At 37.8% G+C, this 6,661-nt stretch overlaps 1 protein-coding gene across 1 annotated transcript in view; it reads left to right on the top strand.

Annotated features, from left to right (window-relative positions):
• The window catches only part of LOC106878233 (ras and EF-hand domain-containing protein homolog), a 99,828-nt gene that overhangs the window by 54,997 nt on the left and 38,170 nt on the right, over positions 1–6,661 (top strand). The gene's annotated exons all lie outside the window — the stretch shown is intronic.

The raw sequence follows: 6,661 nt of genomic DNA, 5'->3' as shown, positions 1-6,661 counted from the left end.
AGAACGTAGCGACGATAATAATAATAACATCGAGAAATACCTTAGGAATGAGAACCCAGGTTCGAAATTTCCCCAAGTCACTTGATGAAGGCTGGAAGGTATATCAGACGAAACGTTGTGTTAACAACAAACAAGAGGAGGACAAATATCCGTCAAATGTAAATATAGAATAGAATGCAAATAAAGCCTGATACATATAGGTAGTTTTCGTCGTAGATTTAGGTTTAAGACGTATTTACAGTATTTATCAATTAGGAATCACCAATAGATTTTAATGTGCCGGGACCTGAAACTTGTGTACCTTACATGTATATTTGATGTGATAGCTGGTAACCTATTCTTATAGTGTGAGACTGGTCCTTTATGTCGAGTGATAACAAGGCTTGTATAGATTAAGACTTTCTTAACATTCTGTGTTCAAATGCCGCTAAGGTCGACTTTGTCTTTCGTCTTTCCCGGACAAATATTTAGTTAAAATCTTTTTCATTCTGAGTTTAAACTCACCAAGGTCAGCTTTTCTTTAATCCCTCCTGGGCCGGAAAAGTCAAGTATTGAAATAGATTTAATTGACTATGTCCTCCTCCCTAACTCTGGCATTGCACCAACGTTGCAATTCAGTATTACTTACTATTACTATTATTCAATATTTGTCGAAACAACATTATTCTGTTTCTAAAAACAGTTTGATTTTGACATAAATAGTAATAATTTTTGTAAGGCTACATATAACAGCGTGACACGATGGCTTAGAGATAATGAAGTGTCGGCTTTATTTAGAATTACATACATGAGATCGTGTTACGCTACTGATGTGTGATGAGTGAAAACTGGGAGCTAACTACTGAATTTCGGGATAAGTTTCTGTATAAATCAATAATTTTTTTTGTCGTAGATGATGTTAGTGAGTGAAAAATAACAAGAGGTGATATATTGCTATATGTGGCACTCCGTCGATTGCGACGACGAGGGTTTCAGTTGACCCGATCAACGGAACAGCCTGCTCGTGAAATTAACGTGCAAGTGGCTGAGCACTCCACAGACTCCGCTGCCCTAACCACTGAGCCATTGCGTCTCCACTATGTTGCTATAGTTTATATCTGGAGTTCAAGCTCATATTCTAAAATTGTTTAAAGAAATGTTGGACCCATTGAGATGACTTGTCCTTGATTCCCTCCGTGGAAGGAGCTCCATCCTACTGTATAGGATTCTCACTTAAAAAATAACTGATGTGATTATTATGATACAGAGACATACGAGCAGCTAAACCAGATGTAAGCTTTGGTAGGGAAATCTAAATTTATGAAAGAAAAAAATCGCGACAAAACAAGTAAAGTGGTAGACCGTACCGTGGGTGTAAATTTGAGTGATAAAATGCTGAGAATAATAAAGTCAATTATTATGATAAAAGGAAATAAGTTCAGTGTTAGTACAAATGTGCATCTGAGCGTTACAATACAATTTGACGGTTGACAACAACGTTCTGAAACTCGCAGGTTGAATAACGACTTAACATTGTGGAATAAAAGAAGGTTGAGGACTGTTTTCTCAACGCATAGTTGAGAAAATTCCATATTGTTAATAGGTATGTTTAACGTGTCATTCAGGCGGTAGTTTATTTATAGATTTTGTAGATGTGCCTATCTTTGTTGTCAGTAGACTTTATTATAACTTATAAATGTTTTGTAACTTACGGAAAGCAATTTAATCTTCATGCTTTCAACAATTTGTATATTAGTTTCTCCAAGTCCTTGTGTAATGCCATGTTGATGAGGTGTGGGCATCATTTTCTTAGAGAAATATTGAGCTATGTGTAGATGCTACATCAGCTTTATTCTGTGTATGATTGGTTTTTGCCGATTCTGGTGTCATTTTACTGTTCAGTTTATTTGTTGTGTATAATCTGCAGTGAAAGCGCGTTGCTCAGTGGTCAGGGTATTCGGCTTACGATCGTAAGGTCGTGAGTTCAATTCCCGGCGACACGTTGTGTCCTTATTTCATGTTGCTCCAGGCCAGTCAGCTGGCAAAAATGAGTAGTACCTGTATTTTAAAGTGTCAGCCTTGTCACACTCTGTGTTACGCTGAATCTCCCTGTGAACTAACATAAGAGTATGCATGTCTGTGGAGTGCTCAGCCACTTGCACATTAATTTCACGAGCAGATTGTTCCGTTGATCGAATCAGCTGGAACCCTCGTCGTCGTAACCAACGGAGTGCCAGTAACATAGTATAATCTATGCATTGTGAGTTATGTTATTCTGTTGGGTGGTAAGGCGGCGAGCTGGTAGAATCGTTAGCACGCCAGGCGAAATGCTTAGCGCTATTTCGTCTACTCCTACGTTCTGAGTTCAAATTCTGCCGAGGTCGACACCCTCTCACAGCTTTCTTCACTGCTGTTCCGATCGTCCATGTCATACGATAAAGTCAAATCCAAAGTCTCAATGTTTGAGAGTAAAACGGACTTGTACTGACAGAAAAGATTATTGGAAGTATGCAAGTGATTTTGTGCGTCAATACGACAAATGCTGTTATAGTGAATTAAAAGTAAAAGAACTCACAAATGACACTGCTAAAATTAACGAATGCCAAATTTTTACGCCTAATTATAGCAGCAAAAGTCAAAATTCTGACCGAATTCCTTTAGTCACAAACTGGTACTGAAATTTCGCTGCAACTTTGACGAACACCTTAAAGTGCACATTTTCAGAAAATATTCTGACTGCACCGAACCTTCGATTCCTCAAATACACGAAGATAAATGTATTTGTAAGCCACTAGCGTCTCGCCCGGTGGGCCGGGGGCGGGACGAAAATTTCGATTAGGAGACATTGCCTTTCCGAGTGTTCTTGATTGCAATTATCTGATGCATTCTCCTAGACCTTTCCTGGACTGGGCTATAATAGAAAAGATTATTATTATTGTTGTTGTTGCAGAAGTAGTAGTAGTTATTGTTGTTGTTGTTGTAGTAGAAGTGGTAGTTGTTGTAATAGAAGTAGGAGTAGTCGCAGTTGTTCTTGTCTTTTTTAATTGCCTAAGTCCCTAATGTTCATGTATTTGTACTGAATACAATCACTGTCAGATTTTTTAGTTTATTCTAAATGCAGTTAATATTACCCTTACATTTCTGTATAGTGCTACTAAATCATTTATATCCAGTTGGTATCATTACAACTGTAATTATTACAAGGAAAGCTAGGATATTGAATCTATTGCCAAACTTAGTTCTGCTTTAAGCATTAATTTAATGCATCTATCATATTTATTCGTAAACTTTTTTTTTATTTGTGTGTGTTCTAATCTGTTTAACTAAATTTCAAGTATTTGTATTTCTTTATTTCGTCTAATTCTCTTATCTTTGCTCAGGTAATTTAACATGATATCAATGTTCATTCTCTCTTTTCAAGGTTGCCTTGGCGCATTTTTCTTATCCAAATCTATCTCATATCAGTTTCGTTAGAGAATCGGTGTACTGTCTGTAGCAGTCATCATCATCATCATCATCATCATCATCATCATCATCATCATTTTTCTTTCAATTTTGTTTCCATTTCTTGCTGAGTGTCTTCCCGAAACCTAGGGCAAAGAAATTCACTTTATACATTAGTGGGCCATTAAAATAAACACACCAGATTGTTTACCTACAACGTCAAGTTATGTGATAGAAAAAAATAGAACAAAAATTATTATTATTAATATAGGCAGCGAGCTGGCAGAAACGTTAGCATGCCGGGCGAAATGCTTAGCGGTATTTCGTATGACTTCACGTTCTGAGTTCAAATTCCGCCTAGGTCGACTAGGCCTTTCATCCTTTCGGGGTCGATAAATTAAGTATCAGTTGCGTACTGGGGTCGATTTAATCGACAGGCACCCCCACCCAAATTTCGGGCCTTGTACCTGGAGTAAAAAAGATTATTATTATTATTATTATTATTATTATTATTATGTGATGAAAACTCACAGTTTATTTTGCTGGGTATGATCGGAAATGTCCGCTGTCCACAGCCAGCTGACTAAAGTGACACTTGTTTACTGGTCATGCTTCAAGAACCCTGCGGAGAATGCTTGCTGATTTTTGTAGGTGTTCTAACTTTATACACGCACCAGTCTTTTCCAGCCAAGTTGGTAGTTGACTGCTGGTACTTCCAAGTGCGCCAGTTACTATTGGTATCACGTCTACTCTCCTCATTGACCACAAACTTCACATTTCCCACTTAATTTCGTCATAGTTGTTCAGTTATTCTTCTTCCTCTTTGATCCTGTTGTCATCGGGACATGCTATGCCGAATATCATGCATATGTTCTTTCTTTTTTATTCACCACAACAATGTTCGGTTTCTGATGTCTGGACAGGTTATCGCACTGAATCATTGCATCCCACAGGATTTTGCAGTTCTCATTCTCGGTGACTCGGTGACTCCTTCTGGGGTTTGCTCATACCATAATAACAACAACAACAACAACAACAACAACAACAACAATAATAATAATAATAATAATAATAATAATAATAATCATAATCATAATAATAATAATAATATTGATAATAATAATAATATTACTATTATTATTCAAGGCAGCGAGCTGTCAGAATCGTTAGTGTGCCGGGAAAAGTGCTTAGCGGCATTTCGTCCGATTTACGTTCTGAGTTCAAATTCTGCCGAGGTCGACTTTGCCTTTCATCCTTTCGGGGGTCGATAAAATGAGTACCAGTTGAGTATTGGTGTCGATGTAATCGACTAGTCCCCTCCCGCCAAATTTCAGTCCTTGTGCCTAAAGTAGAGAAGATTCTTCTTCTTCTTCTTCTTCTTCTTCTTCTTCTTCTTCTTCTTCTTCTTCTTCTTCTTCTTCTTCTTCTTCTTACCATCATCAAAACGGGGCTGGCAAAATCATTAGAACGCCGGGCAAAATGCTTAGCGGCATTTCGTCCTTCTTTACGTTCTGAGTTCAAATTCCGCCCGATGTCGACTTTACCTTTCATCTTTTCGAAGTCGATAGAATAGGTACCAGCTAAACACTGGTGTTGATGTAATCGATTTGCCCCTCCCCCAAATTTCAGGCCTTGTACCTATAGTAGAAAGGATAATTATTATTTTTTTTATCACATGTTTTGTTGGAATTCCTGGAGTCTTGCATGCGTAGCGGGCTTGCTGACTGCTGCTTACGGTACCATACTGTCTGTTTTTTTCAATTATCTAATACATTGCAGATTATTCTGGTTATTCCCAGGAGGCAAACCTTTTGTAACAGTTCTACTGGGTACTCTATTCCCATTTCGTTTAAATTCTTCTTCATGCTTTCTGGTACTGTTCCCAAGGACCCAACAATAATTGGCACTATCTTCACCTTCTTCATTTTCAATAGCCGGGCTATTTCATACTTAAGAGGGTTGTGTTTATCTATTTTAAAAAATGTATTATTATTATTTTAAAAACACTCAACAGATTAGACTGTTGAAAAAGAAAAAATCCTAACATAGGGCTACAACAATTAACCTTAGATGCCAAGAACCATACTAAGTATCCTAGTTGTCCCTAATAACACTGTTTTATTGTTATTGAGTGAGAGAGCAATGCATGCCATCAAATTAACACTGGGGTAAAATATACGAAGCCCAGTATACCCACCATGACTACCCGTCTGATAAGAGTAAACTAGGCACATGCATCACAACCATATGTGCGCGACATGGTGATCTAATATCAAGATAAACAGCGTATGACCTTGCAGGTGTGGCCCAATTAGAATTTTCTTCAGGTCGAGTAGCCCATCCCGCTCAAAAGGTCCCCGAATAAGGGTTGTTTAAGGATGTTGAACGAAACATCTATGTTTCCAAGGGTGAATTATCCAAACCCCAAAGAATCCCTCTTAACACATGGCTATGATGCTCCCCCACTACTTCTGCTCGTGATCAGAGATGTACATATCGTCAGCCACCAAGGGACATGCTCAACTGACAAGCAAAGTATTGAGCTGAATATTTGCTGTGACCCATCTTTTATACCAAGACAAAACAATGTACATGATAACAGACAAAACAATTATTATTATTATTATTATTATTATTATTATTATTATTATTATTATTATTATTATTATTATTATCTGGTTGGTGGAAAGGCATACTGGCATTCTTTAGGGAGTTAGTAGGTGATATGATTGACAATTGCCTGGGCATGAACGAGCTCTCTCTGAGTAGTCTCTTGAGGACTTTGAGGTTAGTAATTTCGAGATATTGCCAAAAGTCCTTAGCAAGGCATAAGGATTTGCCTGTCCAAGATAAATTCTACAGTCCTTTACTGTGTTGCAGCCGCAGTAAATTGGCCGAAATGCTCACAGAGAATCGAAACTGTTTGGAATATATTTATTTAATATTCCTGGATTTCCGACTTGAAAGCTTGTCTCACAAGGCTTTTAGAACAGCGGGGATTGATCTATCACCAAGTTTAACGTTAAAATCGCCCTGCTGCATTCCTTTGGCAAGGAGGGTAGATAGTCAGTGTTTGACTTGTGATTATTTCGAAGGAAGTCGTGTAGTGGTCAAAGCTTTTCTCTCAGGCAAATTCCTAATTAATTTCTGCAAGTACCACATGAAAAAGAGAGAGAGAAAAGAGAGAGAGAGAGAGAGAGAGAGAGAGAGAGAGAGAGAGAGAGAAAAAAGAGAGAGA

This window comes from Octopus bimaculoides, chromosome 2, assembly GCF_001194135.2.
Source record: "Octopus bimaculoides isolate UCB-OBI-ISO-001 chromosome 2, ASM119413v2, whole genome shotgun sequence".
NCBI classification, from domain to species: Eukaryota; Metazoa; Mollusca; class Cephalopoda; order Octopoda; family Octopodidae; genus Octopus; species Octopus bimaculoides.
Note: the sequence above shows the minus strand (reverse complement) of the source record. Positions and strands in the feature narration are given on the sequence as shown.